General features: G+C 33.6%; 1 protein-coding gene and 1 long non-coding RNA gene across 6 annotated transcripts in view; one reads left to right on the top strand and one right to left on the bottom strand.

Moving 5' to 3' along the window:
• Nucleotides 1-8,928, top strand: part of LOC132671932 (uncharacterized) — a 47,992-nt gene extending 39,064 nt beyond the window's left edge. For both annotated transcript variants that reach the window (XR_013557188.2, XR_013557189.2), the window contains one exon: nt 8,681-8,928. This is a non-coding gene — a long non-coding RNA (uncharacterized LOC132671932). The remainder of the gene's footprint in view (nt 1-8,680) is intronic.
• ERBB4 (erb-b2 receptor tyrosine kinase 4) overlaps nt 1-19,028 on the bottom strand; it is a 1,144,263-nt gene that overhangs the window by 395,042 nt on the left and 730,193 nt on the right. The gene's annotated exons all lie outside the window — the stretch shown is intronic.

Genomic DNA, 19,028 nt, shown 5'->3' with positions numbered 1-19,028 from the left:
ACATTGAGAATTACAATTATGTATATAAAGCATCTGGTACTCAAAAAATGGTAGCTATTTCAAATTAATTTATTAATGTACATCAGGAACCTCCTTTATCCAAAGCATTTACAAATATATACACATTGGTTGAAGCCTGGATCTTTTGGGAGGTGAGAAGACCAAGTGAAAACGTCTGAGAATCACATGAAATCTTCATACGTGAAGTTTGGTGCATAGTGTAGTAATTTTAGAACTAGATACATTGAACTAAAATATTATTACATGTACTTCAAATTTGGTTAATAAAAAATGGGGCTACGTTTCAGATTCTGTGCCTCCCTCTCTCTCTGACCCTCCCCCATTCATGCTCTGTCTCTCTCTGTCTCAAAAATAAATAAACGTTAAAAAAATTTAAAAAAAAAAAAAAAAAAAAAAAAAAAAAAAAAAAATGGGGCTATCTGTATTTCATAAGACAGATTGTTCCCAAGAACAAGAACATAAATTCTGTAACTACTATTTTTCCCAGACTGAGTAATCCTGGATACCTAGTTGAGTTAACCCTTTGAGTCATTTCTTGTCATGTCGGTAACTACATTCTGTGACAACATTTAGAGCTGTTAGATTTCCCTCTGTTTAATTCAGGGTGGTGCATAGATCACAGGTTGCAATGTCTCTGCTGGCAATTTCCTGGTGACCTTTCCATTCATTGCCACTACTACTGTGCTGCAAAGAAATGAGAGTAAATGCCAAAGGACAGAGGCATGTAAACTGAGCCCTCCTCTTCAATTGCAAGGGTCTGACATTTTTACTGCAGCAGGATGGATTAATTAGGAAACACAGAACGCAACTAAACACATCTGTGTGGCTCAGGGTTGAGCAGGGAGGTGGGACTGCTCCACAGTTCTGTTTAAATTTATTAAATTTTTAAAATTAAATCAATAAAATGCATAATAAAAATTAGATGCGTAACAAGCATTACTATAATAATATCGCTGCTTTATATAAGGAAACAAAGGCCATTACTCTGGAAGAAAGACAAAATGTAATCAAATACTATATTTGCTCAGAGATTTTAAGAGTTAAAGGTAGATATTTAAAATATCTGAGGGAAAAAAAAAAATTCTGCAGAAAGTATGTATATCATTTCTAATGAATCATTATATCCTATGATTCCTAGAACCACTCTCATTTTTCCCCATTATAAATATTAGTTTCATATCGTGACATTCGATGTCAGAATAGGATCTGCTAGCCTTGGTATAGTTGTGTAACTTTATTATCATGTCTTCTAGGTTCAGATGCACTTTTATTCTAAATTTCTTCTTTCTAATGTTTATCTATTTTTGAAAGAGAGAGAGAGACAGAGACAGAGGCAGAGTATGAGTGGTGAAGGGACAGAGAGGGAGACACAGAATCCGAAGCAGGCTCCAGGCTCCAAGCTGTCAGCACAGAGCCCGACACGGGGCTCGAACTCATGGACCGTGAGATCATGACCTGAGCCAAAGTCAGACGCTCAACCGACTGAGCCACCCAGGCACCCCAAGAAGCACTTTTATTCTAGACGTATTTCTATTCCATTTTCTTGGGTTAATAAATATGATTAAAAATTTATTTCAGATACTTGGCTGCTCTTTGAGGCTGGACATAAAGAAATGATTCAAGTGTCAATATGCCTCACAATGTCAGATGGGTCAGTCAACTACCAACATTCAAGAAGAGAAGACTTCTAGTACACAAATTCTGCACAGGCTACTGTGTGAGACAGGATAACCATGTCTCCACCAAAGTTACCTGTAGGCATTCAGTCACATCACTTATTCTCTCTAAGCCTTAGTCCTTTATCTATAAAATAGATATTAATAATACCTCTCTGCTAGGGCAAGTGTAAGGAGAAAGAGTTCACATACGTAAATGCTCACCATAGGGTCTGTTATAGAGCAACTGTTCAATTGATGCATCATTATTATTAGGAAAACAGGAAAAGTTCTCTGGCCACCAAATTTCTTCTATCCTGCTTAACTATCTTTTCTGTTTGCTCTCATAAATAAATACACTTCTGAGAGAGCTAGAACAGGGGCAGTATTATTAGGCAAAATTAGAATATGTAGGTTTGTGTTTGCTTATTTTTAAAAGTTTATTTATTTATTTATTTATTTATTTATTATTTTTCATTTTAAAAAATTAGTTTCAACTTATATGAGTTTCAGATGCCTTTTAGAATGTTCTGGACATCCATAAAATTACTTAACATCCTTACATTCAGAATTTTCTTTTTCTGGGTGGGACTTTATGCCCCAATGGCATAACAAATGAGACACAAAATGATTAAGGAAGGTGCTGAATACTTCACACAATAGGGGTCAAGCTCGGATTCAAATGCCTGCATAACAGGCTCCAAAGCCCATGGTTAACCACTTCACTCTAGTGCCTCTTGGTAAATGCTACCATTACCTGAACATCTTTATAATGCAATATTTCTCTTAATCCTTACAGAAGTCCTACCGGGTAATTATTACTAGTCTTATTTTACAGAAGTTTAGAGAGCTAAATAACTGGTGAGAGTTCTAGAGAACTGGGATTCCAACTCATTAACTGCTGGGTTGAGATCCTGCTTTTAAACCTTTTATTCTTCCACAATAGAAGAAAAGGTGGAGAGATTTAAAGGGAAAAATAAAGTTTAAGCAGAGAGGAGGTACAACTCTAAATTATATAATCTACTTCTAAGTATGATTAAGAACTGAAAGTAATTTCCCTGAAGTCCTTTCTGAAAATATTTTATTGAGTTGAAAGGTAAAATTATGCTTTTAAGGTTTCTTTTCTACATGAAAAATTATGCATTGAAAAAAAAATCTTTACTCTGTTAGATATTTGGATTATATCCCAACCTCATCATTGGAGGTGCATTCCTTTTGGCTCTGTTGAAAGTAGACACATAGGAAAAGGCAGCACGATAAAACTTCAAGAATTCAGCCTACTTAAGGAAAAGCCCTTCAAATGAGTAAAAAGACTGAATTAAAAAAAAAGAAAGAAAGGCAACTTTAATATATTCAAGTACTATGGGAACATTATCTATGTTTAGTCCTTGGAAGTTCTGTTTTAATGAATAGGGCACAATGATTTTTAATTACCTTACCCAAAATCATAGCCTGAGTAGAATCTGCCTTTATGTGCTTTGCAACTGCATTTCTGAAAATATGAAAATGGATAATTTAAATGTGTAGGGCATTTGGGTCTCTTAGCCAAATCTGCAATATCCTTATAATGCTGTGTTTTTTTTTTTGTTTTGTTTTGTTTTGTTTTGTTTTTATCTATTGCTGTTGAACAATTAATACAAAGAGAGCAAAAGAACAAAGCATTCAAATTAGTGAAGTCAAATCAATGAAAGCTTATTTTAACATTAACTTTAATATCCTGTTAATTTTAAAGGCAAATGAAGTAAAGCTCATATGGTAGAAAAGAAATGAATTCAAAATTAAAACATATGGTTAAATATAGCTTTATCACAAATCCTTTCTGTAGGCAAACTTAATGAATTAAATTGCACACCCCTCAATAGTACAAGAAGATTGAGGTATCTTCTTAAGGCATACATTCTAAAAAATCATCCTCTGGGGTGCCTGGGTGGCTCAGTAGGTTAAGTGTCCAACTCCTGGTTTTGGCTCAGGTCATGATCTTGCGTTTCATGAATCTGAGCTCCACAGCCTGCTTGGGATTCTTTCTTTCCCTTTCTCTTTGCCCCTCCCCGACTTGCACTGCCTCTCTCTCAAAATAAAAAAAACAAAAAAAAATTTTAAAAAATATCTTTTTTAATATGAAATAATATATCCATCTTTAGACATATCTATCAGATTGCTTTTATTGAAAATAGTGAAAAAGAAAAAAATAGTGGAAAAGGAGGGAGGTGATTTTATTTGGGAGTTTGGAATATTAATTTTATTTACATTAATTATAGAAATGTATTGAGAAAGCAAGTAATAACATATTGTATGTAGAAGAACTTTTATTTTTATTCAACCTCTAACAAAAAATATGTTCAATTTTAATGACATCATCTTTCAAAGTATAAAGTCCTAAACTAAAACTTTTCACACATAAAGTAGAATTAAAGACAATATTTTTAGAAATTTTATGAAACTAAATAATTGTGAATTCAGAAAGATTTAAAGGAGATAATTTAATATGACCTTACTAAAGAGAATATTTCATAGATTATCTTGTGTGCATTCATATTCTATGCCCAATTTACTTTTTTGTAGGATGTATTTATATAACTATGTCATATCTGAAAGAATTTTACATAGAAAATTAAGCTCCAGTGATAATCTTTATTTAAAGCTACCTCGTTTGAAATACAGGGGGAAGAAAAATAAAGAAGACTAACCAGACTAGCATAAAAATGTGGAATACAAGTGGGGATATTAGTAGGAGTATCACTAAATGCCCTCATTTTTACTTTTACCATTGTTATATATATATATTCTCTTATCATTAAACAACAACACAAGAACATTATTTACTAAAAAGCTGTAATATTTTGAGAACTGTTTTTAACAATTTTCTAAATGGCCCTGCTCCTCTAGTTTCATTTTATTTCAGAGCTCAGAACAATTAGATGGCAACATCTGGCAAGCATTGTTCCAAACTAGATGATAAACATAATTATTTTAAAAGTGTGTTTGTGTTGATTTTTTAAAAAGGATAGCTTATATCTTAAAGTATATATTTTTTTAAATAAAAACATTTAAATATTTTTTGTAATTATGTAATACTTTATTTTCTTTGCAGTTTCAAGAGTCATAATCTAAATTCCAACTGAAGGGAGTTAAGCTAGCTGATATGCACCTAGCTATTTCCATGCTTCAAAGCCTGCAGAACCATCTGCTTTTTGGCAGGTGTAATTAATTAGCTAAGTGGAAGAGACGCTCCCTTTTAGAATCAATAGGAGGAGAGGAGGGAGAACTCTATGAAAACCCAAACCTAGGCAGACCCATCGGCAGGGTGCCTCTGGGCAAATTTCCGATGCTGAAAACTCATTGAATTTAATGGTTCTTAATTTCACAAGATTTCTAATTACAGCTAGGATAATAAGATGTGATCCAAAAGTTAAAAAAAAAAGTTGGCACATTTTCAAGGAAAATCCTTCCACACAATGTAGACATCCTAAAGTGTAGAAGTTCATTTATTTATACATTTTATCCATTTATTCACTCAATTTTGTTAATAAGCAATTTTGGATCTATTCAGCTGACAGGTGGCATATGCATATTAATAATAGAAAAATGTATCCATTAAATTTTTTATGTAAACCAAAATTTCAGAAGTAAAGAGAAGTCAATTCGAAGTACATCCTCACTCATTGAAAAGATTTTTAAATAGACTATTTTTGAAAAAGTAGATGGGCAAAAATATTGTGAAAAGCAAGGATCACAAATGTCCTGTACTTTTATGTATGTAGCTTATATTAAGTTATTGCTAAACAGTCTAGACAATAATGAATTCTATAGCACCTCCTCTTTTAAATGCCCTAATTGAAAATTAAATGCTAAAAACAAAATGCTGACTTAAATTCAAACATCTTCTAGGGGTTTGTCTTAAAAGCATAAGGTGAAGGAGCGTGGGTTGGAAGTGTGACAAAATGGAGAGCAAACTTGTTGCAGACAAAGGAGCAGTGGCTGCCCAGCTCAACAGGAATGTTACCAACAGACTATGTGACATCAGGGCTTGGGCTGCTGGAGCTCAGTTTTGTTTACAGGGGCCCAAATTCAGAATTTATTGGGAAGTGCCCCAATTTTTAAACATTCTCTATGCAAAGCAAAGCTAGTAGTTTACTGCATCTATTTTTTTAAATTAATTAATTAATTAATTTGTGACAGCGAAAGAGGGTGTGGACATGTGCACTAACAGGGGTGGAGCAGGGGGAGAGAAAGAAATATTAAACAGGCTCTATGACCAGCATAGAGCCCTACGCAGGGCTCAATCTCAGGACCATGGATCATGAGCTGAACTGAAATCCAGAGTCTCATGCTTAACTGACGGAGCCACCCAGACGCCCCATGCATCTGGTGTATTAAGTAAATAAATCTGGGGATTCCTCAATAATTATATCAATAACCATACTGAGATAAGATCTCATCCATCAAGTCTTATTAGCTCCTCTACCTACTGATATAGAATGGAAAGGGAAAGTGAGGAAGTTACATATATAACTCATGAAAGAGGAAAGAAAAGTGCAAAATTTCCTATACTTATGTGAAGAACGGAGTCTAGAATGCAATGGATTCTATACCTCCTTTTCATTCTGTTTGTGATCCCCATTTGTTGTAATGGAGGTGGAAGAAGCCTCTGCTATGTTATGAAGGTTTAAGATGTGTGCTGCTGAAATATCACTACATCACATCACACTCCCACCACTGAAACCACATGTGAATTTCAAATAGGCGAAGGCTTATATGTCACCTGAAAGATGAAGTTCAGTAACTGGTTGTTATATTAGCACAGACTTATTTATAGGATTAACTTAACAGCACAAAGAAAACTAAGGAAAAAGCATAATGGAAAGTTAAATTATAATTTAGATAAAGGGAGCAAAAATAGAAAAAAAAAATAGTTGCAGTCAGGAATATACTCCCAGACTTTGTTGGTCCTGAATCAGTCAATAAGGTGAGGATAGATACTTGATCCTTGGAGAGTACAGGTGGAAAGGAGGAAAGAAGTTTCAACCTGTATATTTCATAATTCTGAATTAGGTTCTGCTAAAAAATTATATTGATTTCTACATAATATGCACTTGTTCTTTGGGAAGAAATAAATTGAGAGATGTTCAGATCCTACCACCACTGAAATCAAAAGGCCAAAAAATTCCAAAGAATTTATTCCATTAATCAGTCTCAAAAGAAAGAAATTTCAAGAACTGACATCAGACAAATAGGATACTCTCAGCCCGAGGTAGGCTGAAGGCAACATTTTAGCTGCCAGTTGTTTTTACTTCTGCTCCCCCAAAATGTCAGGGTTACCTGAAGACTTCTGGGAACCACACACTGATTTCTTCTCTATACTTAGGACGACAGAAATTTTAGGAGGCTTGGGCTCTTTCCACTAGATCCATATCTCAGGTTTTTGTTTTGTTTTGCTTTCATGCTATAGTTTCCCTCTCATATCCATTTTGATGGGATATGGCTGTAGAGAGTCCTTCTGCATCAACTGTTCTTCCCAATAGTGAGTGTTCCCTCTACCTCTGAGCAGAGGGTAGAGCCATTTCAAAAGGATTCTAGTCAGCCTTTATCTGCCATGTGTCTGTGATCTCTAAGGCCATTTTTTTTTTTTCAGATATGATTACAGAGAAAAGTTACAACAAAGATCTAAGGAAATACCTGAGGTTAACTATAGTTTCTGGAGAAAGCAAAGAGCATTTAAAGTCAAAGAAAGAAAATATGTATAGAGACTATGATGATAGAAAGAGAGTAAAGAGAGAAGTATTCATTTAAAATACTTTGCCAACATATATCATTTACAACATACATGATTTGTCCTTTGTCTTTCAAGAGATGGGTGGCCCCTTTTCCAAACTCTTGGCTAGATAATTGCACTATGTCTCTTTGCTTATTCTTTTGTTTCTGACCAATAAATTTACCACAGTCTATCAGTGTAATCTTTTCAAAACCAAAATATAATCTTTATAATATTAATGGCCAAGATTTTTTAAGTGGTGAAGCCAATTTCAAATAAACATAAGTAGTGGAGCTTCAAAAATTATATTGTTAGTGGCACCTGCGTGGCTCAGTCAGTTAAATGTCAGACTTTGGCTCAGGTCATGATCTCATGGTTCATGAGTTTGAGCCCCACATGGGGCTCAGTGCTGACAGCTCAGAGCCTGGATCCTGCTTTGGATTCTGTGTCTCCCTCTCTCTCTCTGCCCCTCCCCCACTCACATTCTGTCTCTGTTTCTCTTAAAAATAAATAAACATTTTAAAAAACTTTAAAAAATGTGTTGTTAATATCTTCAGATCATTTAGGGGAAAATCTGTGGGAACTAAAAAGAAAGTCCTATAAGAAGGAACAACCAATGAAAGAACACATGTTCTTAAAAATTAAAGATATCATTTCCAATAAAAAATAATAGAAATGTTGAAGCATAAAATTGAGCATAAAACTCTTCCAGAAATTAGAGGAAACACAGAAAGAAAAATGAAAGAAAGACATAAAGGATATATCCAAGGTCAATAGGAAAGTTTCCAGAAAGAGAACCAAAACCACATAGAGAATTATCGAAGAAATAGGAAAATAATATTACACTTCTCAACAGGGGCACTCTATCTTAAAAAGTATATTTCAAATACTAAGTAAAATTATTTTTAGCTTAGCATTCTAAACCAATCATTCAACAGCATCAATAAATTATTAGTATACAATATACGTTTTTAGGGGCACCTGGGAAGCTCAGGCAGTCAAGCATCTGACTCTTGGTTTCTGCTCTGGTCAAAATCTCATGGTTTTCATGAATCTGAGTCCCACATAGGGCTCTGTGCTGACAGTGTAGCACCTGCTTGGGACTCTCTCTCCTTCCCCACTATGCTTTCCCTGCTGATGCTGTCTTTCTCAAAATAATTAAACTTAAAAAAAAAAAGATACATTTTTAGATACAGTAAATTTACCTAGTAAATTTACCCTTCATATTTTCTTTCTTTCTTTTTTTTTTTAGGAACATGAATGAAGATATTCTTCAAGATAGTAAGGGAGAAAGCAACAAAATAGAAAATATATGATGCAGAAAGTGATTAAAGTAACAGCATGTAGCAGACCTGGACAAACTAATATAGATTTGGTGAAATAACACGGCAAGTCTAAGGAGACTGGTCTTCAGAAAGAAAGGGGACTGACACTGGACTATACTAAAAACAAATACTGAAAGAAAATGGAAGTCAAGCGAAAACATCACTACAAACAAGACTGCACAAGAAAATAAATATAAAGTTCTTTCTTTTTGTCTCTGTCACAAATGATCTTTCAAAAATTATGATAACATACTCTATATTGATTTTCAATTTTTAAACAAAGGGATATAGTATCTTTTATAGTTAAAGAACAAAATTGTCAAGGTTGATGATATATTCTCTTTAATAGATAATGTGTAAGATGGATGAAACAAGAAAAAAACATATTCAAGACCTACATTGATAACCATCAGAAGAAACAGCTTTAAGGGGCTAGACATTAAGTAAAGCAGAGGTTGCTTATGTTAACCAGGTGAAGATATTAATTTTTAAATTGATGCATAACTGACATAACATAATATGATATGATATAATTAATATAATATTATAATGTGGTTGACATTTAATATTAGTTTCAGGTATATAACATATGATTCACTATTTGTGTATATTGTGAAATGACCAGCACAAAAATATGAGGTTAACATCTAGTCACAATATATGCTTACAACATTTTTTTCTTGTGATGAGAATTTTAAGACCTATTGTTTTAGCAACTTCCAAGTGTGCAATATAGTATTATTAACTATATCCACCATTCTGTACATTACATCACCATGACTTATTTATTTCATAAATGGAAGTTTGTACCATACAACCCCCTTCCCCCTTTTACCCACTCCCACCTCTGGCAACCAACAATCTGTTCTCTGTATCTATGAGCTTGGTTTTTTTGTTCGCTTAGTTTTGCTTTAGATTCCATATATAATTAAGATCATATAGATCATAATTTTTTTGAGGAACCTCCGTACATTTTCATAGTGGCTGCTCCAATTTACATTCCCTCAAACAGTGCATAAAGGTTCACGTTTCTTTACATCCTTGGTAATACTGATTTCTTATCTTTTTGATAATAGGCATTCTAACAGGTTTGAGTTGATATCTCATTGTGGTTTTGATTCGCATTTTCCTGATGATTAGTGATGCACCGCATCTTTTCATGTACTTGTTGGCTATCTGTTACATCTTCTTTGGGAAAAAAAAAAATGTCTATTCAGATTTTCTGCCTATTTTTCAATCAGGGCTTATTTATTTATTTATGTATTTATTTATTTTGCTACTGGGTTGTATAAATTATTTATATATTTTGGATATTAATCCCTTATCAGATACATAATTTGAAAATATTTTCTCCCATTCTGCAGGATGCCTTTACAGTTTGTTGATAATTTCCTTTCCTGTGAAGAGGCTTTTAGTCTGATGTAGTTTCACCAGTTAATTTTTATTTTTATTAACTTTGCTGTTGGTATCAGATAAGAAAAAAATCATTGCCAAGACCAATGTCAAGGAACTTACCACCTATGTTTTCTTCTAAGAGTTTTATGGTTTCAGGTATTATATTAAAGTCTTTAATCCATTTTGAGTTAATTTTTGTGTATTGTATAAGATAGTCTCCAGTTTCTTTTGCATGTGGCTATCCAGTTTTTCCAACACAATGTACTGAAGACACTGCATTTTCCCATCGTATATTTGGCTCCTTTGTCATAAATTGGTTAATTATATGTATATGTGTTTATTTCTGGACTCTCTATTGTTATTATTTGTCTTTAAAATAAATAGAGAAAAAAGGTGAAACAGTTCAGGATTGGCCATGTATAAGGAAATCTCTGAGGCCAGGGTAATATGTTGTCAACTATCATAGTGACACGTGGCTCTTGAGTTGGAATACTGTGATTGCTTTGAAACCTCTGAAATACTAAAGCTTGGGAGGTACAAAATGAAAAGAAAGAAATCTAACAGGAATCAGTTAGTTCTATGGTACCTTCTTTGCTTACATCATTGTCACAGGAAATAGTCAATATTCTATTTCATATGTTGTCTTTTTTTCAAGGAAATTCTTTGTGCTTAACACACATAGATGTTATCCCATATATTTTTGCATTCAATGAATGTTTTTTAACACATCAATATTTAAAAACACACACACACACACATATATATATATATATGTATATATATATATATATATATATATATATATATATATATATATAGTACTGTCAATACTATAGTACTGTCCCTATTCTAAAACTGAAATCTGTCCCTATTATAAAACTGTAAAAGTTAATTGACTTAGCCCTTCAGGAAGGGACAGTGACATAGTCTCCATAATTCCTCTGAGAAACTTGCCACTTGAGTCTCCTAACTTTTTAGAAAATCTGATTTTAAAAATAGTAATGTTAAAACTACTCTCAAAATTAATTTGTCAATAAGCATCAAGAACAATAGATTGGCCACTCTCTTTTCATCAGAGAATTGGACAAAAATCATATAAATGAATATTTTAAGAGGTTTATATATAAATTTAAAATAAAAATTTGAAAAAAGTCCAGCATTAGTGGGCTAATTAATAAAATATGGGGCATACATATGCTAAATACTATGCAGCAATTATAAACATATTTTTAAAGAGTTTTAAAATATACAAATGACTTCATGAATACATGAGCCAAAAAAAAAAATCAAGAATACAGAAGTCTAAATACAGTTTGAATGCAAATGGTTTAAAATACATTCATAATACATACATCTAATGCTGGAACAAAATACCCTACTTATCATCCAGATAATGTTGGTAAAACTCTGAGCTTCACTGTAGTCATCAGAAAAAGTGTATAGTGTTGCTACTCAGTGCTACATAAGGATACATGAGATGATGTTTATGGAGACATCATAATTACTGTTAAACGACGAGATGTTTGTATGTGTATATATAATTACTATAAGTATACTAATATGTAGCCTATAATTACATCATATACATAACAGATGCAGAATATTCAGGTAAGATGTTAAAATTAAATCTTCAAAATTATAGGAAATTTCACAGAAAATAAGTAGAATAATATAGAGGTATTAATGTAAAGATTTCACAAGAGGTAGAAACCCACTCCCCCAGTGAATCATAGTCTTTGAGTTGGATGTCTATAATATCTGATTTAATAAATGAGAAAATCATCCTAAAAGTTTCTCAATTATGTTCCAGCACTATTGTGTCAGAATATAATGACAGGCAGCATTTACAGCTTATGGTCATAGTCACTGTATCATCTGACTTTATTCAATTGTATATCCACACACATGAATGCAGAAATCAAACTGTGACTGAACACACCACAGGTAGTGTGGTCATCCATCTGATTTCTAGGGTCAGTTGATACATGTTTGCCCCTCAGAGTAATTATAAATAGTGCCTCTTGTTCCTCCCACCATAAATAGTATGGTGATCCTATTCATTTAAAAAAGTGTAAAATATTCTCTATATGCATGGTCTTCACAAGTGGAAAAGTCAAGGTCAAATTTAAGTACTTTTAAATTTCAAAGAAAAGCAAATTTATGGCAAAGAAAAACAACTTTTTAAAAGTTATTGTGACAATCAAATAGAATAATAGCAGTGCATCTATTAACTAGGTTTGACATACAACTTAAAAAATATAGTGTTATAGTTATGAAAATATTTTTACAATAAAAAATATATTTTCATAAATATAACTTTCCTATAGGAAGAAAAGTGTTTGACTTTCCTCAGGGTTATGTTTCCTTGTTTTGCCAAAAACTTCAGCAGTTTGAAAAGATCAAGAAAGTAAGGTAGAAAGAAATCTATCAAATTTCTAGAGACTGTCAAAAATGTTAAGAAATAGTAACAACGCTAAAATAATTTTTTCCCTTTAGGAATTTCAACTCTTCAAAAATTCCATTTTTGAAAGACTCCATTATCATGACAAATTTTATCCAAACAAATGTTTAATTCATTACATGTAGCATACAACTAAAGTTCTGTTTTTTTTGTTAATGGTATATAATGCTATAAAAATCTAAAAATTCTACCTGTTAATAAAATACTGTTATTATATACATATATCTTAATGTGTATTGTTTATGATAAAACATTGACATAATTTTCTACAAAAAATAATAGCTTTTTTAAAGTTATCAAACATGTCAGTGATACTGAAAAAACACAACTGCACATCTCAACTAATTTTAAACAGAATTGTTTTACTATACCATTCAACCATCACCCATAACAAGCATAAAACACCTATAAAACACACAGAACTCTCCTGAACAAATAACCAAGAAATGAATTAATAGAACAAACTCTTGTGATCAGTATTTAACACTTACTTCCCCTATTTGTAGAAACATTGTCAGTAGTTAGCAAGTAGTGGAGCTGGAAACATTATGCTCCCAGAGGTACTATTTTCTAGATGAGATGCAAAACTCCAGACTTGACCATAAGTGGCCATTAAAAATCCCAAAGTACCTTTCAGAGAAAGTAGCAGTATTTGCCTCAATGTCTGGCTTGAATCCAACTAAGTAATTACACTCAGCCTGCCTAGATAATTGTAGATTGTTTTAATGTAAGAGTGTACTTTCCTTGTTTGGTTATAGTGCCTGAATCTTCCTTTGAAAAGTCCATCTCACAAAGTTACAGGGGGAATTCTTATTGCTGATCATTTCTTTTAAACAAACATGAAAACCTAGGCCTGCCTAGCATCTATCTCAGAGACTTCAAAGAGTTCGAGTCCTGAGAACTGAACTGATACTGACATTTCAGATACTCCTATAAATTTAGGAAATCCCCAAGACAGGAAGAAACTCTCAAATTTGGAGCCTCAACAGAATAGAGTACTTTCTTGTTAAAGGAGGGGGAGTGGTTGACAAGGTGAGCAATCCTAGTATATTCAGTGAATTTCTCTTAGGTACAATTGCAATATATCTGATTATTATTCTACCAAATACCAAATAGAAAATGTACACATATATATAAACCATGCAAAAATAGATAGTTTTTATTTTCCAGAACAAACTTGGGACAGGTATCATAAATTTACTCTTCACCTCTTAATGCTATGACAGAGATTGCTGTCTGTCTCCTCAAATTCTTTCCTTCACTTTCTTCCACAGTAATGGAGATGTATGGCCACATAGTCATCAAAATAAGGATGAAATTTCTGTGTTCCCTGAAGCTAAGAGTGGCCACATGACAAAGTCCTGACCAATGTGATGATGTCAGCAGAAGCAAGATGTGCTAAACCTGGATTTTGTCTCCTTATTTTTCCCCTTTCCCTCTTCCTCAAGAGCACATGATTGAGAGCGATTTTCAACTATACGTATGACAGCAACATCCAACGGGTTGGTGCCACAAAATGGAAATAATTGGCCTCCCCCAAATTATGTAAATGTGTGTCAGCTATAGGAACTGGTAGGCTGAATATCTTTAGGCTGTTATATAAGAGGAAAAAAAAACGTGGTTCATTATTTCTCAGTTGAGTCTGCATTTTAACTAATAAAGATGACATGACATCTTTTTTATCTCATCCCATTTCGTCCATTAAATAATGCCATATAACAGTTGGTTGTTCTGCTGGTAAAATTCTTTATATCATAATCAAATGAAAATTGAGATCTTGATAAATATATACTGTTTTTATATGCTAGGTATTCTGTTCAGTGCCTTATTCACACATACTCATTAAATACAATGTGGTAAAACCTAAAATAGGGTATGCTGAGAATAGAGGAGAGCCATCTTTACTCAAGCAATCTCCATACACCACAAGATGTCTCAGATCAATTTTGAATTACTAGTATTTGTTGCTTAGATGACTGTAGTGATCAGGGCAGAAAGGCGTTGCAGTACATGAAAATACCAATTAACAATGGTCCCCACATCATGAAACGCTTATCTACTTTTTTTTTTTTTTAAATTTTTTTTTCAACGTTTTTTATTTATTTTTGGGACAGAGAGAGACAGAGCATGAACGGGGGAGGGGCAGAGAGAGAGGGAGACACAGAATCGGAAACAGGCTCCAGGCTCCGAGCCATCAGCCCAGAGCCTGACGCGGGGCTCGAACTCACGGACCGCGAGATCGTGACCTGGCTGAAGTCGGACGCTTAACCGACTGCGCCACCCAGGCGCCCCTATTATTTTTTTTTTTTTTTTTTTTTTTTAAATTTTTTTTTCAACGTTTTTTATTTATTTTTGGGACAGAGAGAGACAGAGCATGAACGGGTTATCTACTTTTTTAAAACTACTCTGAGATGGGCATGAAATAAAGATAATCTCTCATTCAATAAAGGATAATATGTCTGACTTTTAAAAACAATGGCCCCCCGTTCATGCTCTATCTCTCTCTGTCCCAAAAATAAATAAAAAACGTTGAAAAAAAATTTTAAAAAAGGGGCGCCTGGGTGGCGCAGTCGGTTAAGCGTCCGACTTCAGCCAGGTCACGATCTCGCGGTCCGTGAGTTCAAGCCCCGCGTCAGGCTCTGGGGTGATGGCTCGGAGCCTGGAGCCTGTTTCCGATTCTGTGTCTCCCTCTCTCTCTGCCCCTCCCCCGTTCATGCTCTGTCTCTCTCTGTCCCAAAAATAAATAAAAAACGTTGAAAAAAAATTTTTAAAACAATGGCAATTCAGACATTTTTCTTGCAATAAGTACACCAAAACTAAATTATATATTTACATTAACTTAAATATCTAACTATTTACAAAAAGAAACATTGAATATGTTTTTAAATACTTATTCCACAGGCCCACACTGAGGACAAATTATGTGAGGAATCATGTGCTCAGATATCTTGTAGACAAGTTGGGAAGTAAGGCCACAAAGAAGAGCAGAAAGACGGGGAGAATATAGCTCTTGTCTTTAATTAAAAAAAATCCCAAATATGTTTATAAAATGTCTGCTTTAAAATAAATAAGTGATAAAGTTTTAAATTTCTAAAGGTAATATTTTTAAAATACTATTTTTCTCAACTTTCCATTAAGTTTGAAAGTAACAAACCTAACTTTCAGAATTATTTATTTGTAGATGCTATAAGATAAAATTCATATAATATGACTTGAACCTTTCCTAAAACCTTCACATACCATTATTTATCTGTCACTCAGAATAAATGTATCATTATTTAGACACAATAATTTTTTTCATTTATTTATTTAGTTATTATTCACTTATTTGCTAATTTGGAGACCATTTAATGATTATCCATTTTGTGGCAGACCTTGTGCTAAAAGCTAGATATATAAAAATGAAAAGACCTGGTCTCTGAGCACAAGGAAAACATTATCCAAATAAAGAGAAAGACATATAGATGAATGACCGCAGGATAAGACACTATAATGAAGATATTTATAAACTGAATGGGAACATAAAAAGAGTATGGAATCTGCTAGGGGGAATTAGGAAAGGCTTTAGTCTGAAGCTTATAGAATGAGCAGCATTGGCACAAGGACTGGGGTGTGGGTGACATGGGAAGATGCCCAGTGTCTGCAGGAAAGGGACGTGTGAGAAAGTGGTAATAACTAGTAACCAACTAAAAGTAGTTCTGTGTCTCCAGAGTACACAAGCACAAATGTGGCAAGGGCACACAGACATAAGATGGAGCAGACACACAGGAAGACTTTCGCAAAGATCTCTCAATGTTTTTTCTAAGGTGTTATGGGTAATTCAGATGTAATGTCCATTGTAAGTGGTATGTTGTAATTTTCATGTTAGTAGAGAATTTCTGGAAGCAATGTTGAGAAAGGATTGGGTCAAACTAGAGGCCAAAAGAACAGTAACAAGGGTATTGCAATAGCCTGGGGATGGCTAGTCTGAGCTAGGCTAGTGCAGGGGGAAGGAAGAATGAGTAGATTTGAAATAGGATCAATAACATTTTCATAGTTCTCATATGTGGGTGAAAAAGAAGACTGAAAAACAAATTCCATGTTTCTGAATAAATTCTGAACTTTGGGATAGATGAGACTAACCAGTTTGGGAAAGGAAATGATAAATTGATAATTAGATGGGAGTTTAGTTTGAGGTACTTGTGGAAAATATCTTATATTCAAGTTGTTATTGTTAATAGTTCACTGAGTAAAAGATACAAACAGGCAATTCAAAAGCAGGTATTTACAACTCAAAAATACATTTAAAAAATGTGTTCAACTTTTTCACATCAGTGGAATACCAAAGACAAAGAGGTGCTAATTCATTCTTTTTTTAACAGCAACAACAACCACCAAGAATTAGAGATTTCCCAAGCCAGTATAATTGGGATGAAAAGGTGTCCCTTATTCATAGCTGACGATATTGCAGTGACTCTCAAGAGTGATACATTTTTCCACTCACTTCAATCAAATAATCCATCTTCTGGGAAAGTATGTTAATGAAAGAATATAACCAAAAAAAAAAAAAAAAAAACCAACAACACTAAATGCACAAATACGTTCATTGATATATTATGTAAGTAATACAACAAGCCAAAATCCATATAAACATCCAAGTAGTTAGAAAGAGTTATATAAAATTATGGAATGAGTATTTGATGGAATATTACATAAAAATCATAATATAATGATTCATGAATATAATATGGTAAATTGAATTACTAGCCGAAATTATTGATCCCTTTGTACAAACTTTTGTCATGCCTCTCTGTAGGAAAAAGATATTTCCCTACTACTTGGCTTTCAGCTTGACCATATAATTTGCTTTGCCATTTAGAATAACAATGTATTATTTCTGTCCAGGCCTTAAGGGGCATCATGAGGTTTTTGCTCCCCCTCATGGGCTGCACCATAGCCATGGTAAGAATTTTCAATGCTAATGCTGTTATCCCATCACCTGAGCCTCAGAACAAATTGCACAAAAACAAAACAGCCTCAGTGCATCCCAGACAGACCTGATGCTCAAAGCACAGCTTCCCAATCATGCCCATCTGTATCACCAGACCAGATCTTTAGCTAACCATAGATTCATAAGAATAAATGTTGTTTTAAGTTACTGACTTTTACTAGGGTGGTTTTTGATGCATCATTTTCAGGGTTAACTAAAAGAACAATTATGTGAAGAGATTCATATGCAAAATGATGCATCATTTTCAGGGTTAACTAAAAGAACAATTATGTGAAGAGATTCATATGCAAAATGGTAAAACGGAAATACTTAGAAATTACAATTGGTCATGTATTTAGCTTTGGGGATGGTGAGATGCCAAAATCACAGAAAGCCCAATTAAATATTTTTATGTAACTGAACGGCAATCAATATAAGGGATAAGAACACCTTGAAAGTTGAGTTTTCAAGTTAAGGAAATCAAACACAAAGAAAGATCAATTTTGAGTGTCTACATCTGAAAATAAAAGATACGTTACTTTGTCTTAGATTACATTTCTTTTTACTAATACTTTTTTCCCCTTTAAACAGAATATGAAATCATTCCTAGCAAAATTAACTTTACTATCTTCTCCAAAATGGAGAATCTATGGAACCATAAACAATCCTAACTTGAAACATCTTCCCTATACCCCATACTATTGTGGTGACTTCGATGGCAATTAGGGCCCATATTTCTAGGATTTTTTCAGAGCATGGTAACTCTAAATACTTTTACAGCTTGAGGATATCAATGATCAAAGATAGGGCTTCTGTGTTCTGTATGTGATTTTCATCTGCTAATAACTTTTCGTAGTAACTGGCTAATGCTATACTTTTTACCATTTCTTTCATTTAAAATTGAGGACACGATTGTCCAAGTCCTGGTTAGTTACTCAATGTTTACATTCATAGAGAAGTAGAGTGGTGTGATGGAATAGACATAAGTAAAATTGGATAAACAAGAAAATGTCTACAACAGCATGAAGAGCATGAATGAGAGTTATCAGGACAAAGACCACTTTTGTGCAGAATGTTGAGGAAAGCTGCTCTAGCTGTCCAGGCTCACCTTTGTAGCATGCCCACAGGATCTGCGAACTCCACCTCATGTGGCCATGTTTTCATGTTGCCCTCTAGCTGCCAATATCCCTCCACTGAAGCATTTTAAAATCACTGCTTAACAATATTTTCTACTTCATAGGTTTCTTTCATCCTTCCTTTTAAAGTTTAAACTGCCCTAATTCTCACTCCTTTTCAATTATTGGTTTAGAAAACATTATCTAGGAGACTAAATCCCCTTAGGGTCCAGACTACTTTAGGTGATCCCTGGTCTAGGAATACTTAACAATTTAGCAAAGCGTATGTACATACATTGCATTACTAATGAATGAAATTCTGTTGTTGGGTATCT

This window comes from Panthera onca, chromosome C1 (genome assembly GCF_046562875.1).
Source record: "Panthera onca isolate mPanOnc1 chromosome C1, mPanOnc1 haplotype 2, whole genome shotgun sequence".
Lineage (NCBI taxonomy): Eukaryota > Metazoa > Chordata > Mammalia > Carnivora > Felidae > Panthera > Panthera onca.
This window is presented reverse-complemented; position numbering and strand designations above follow the sequence as displayed.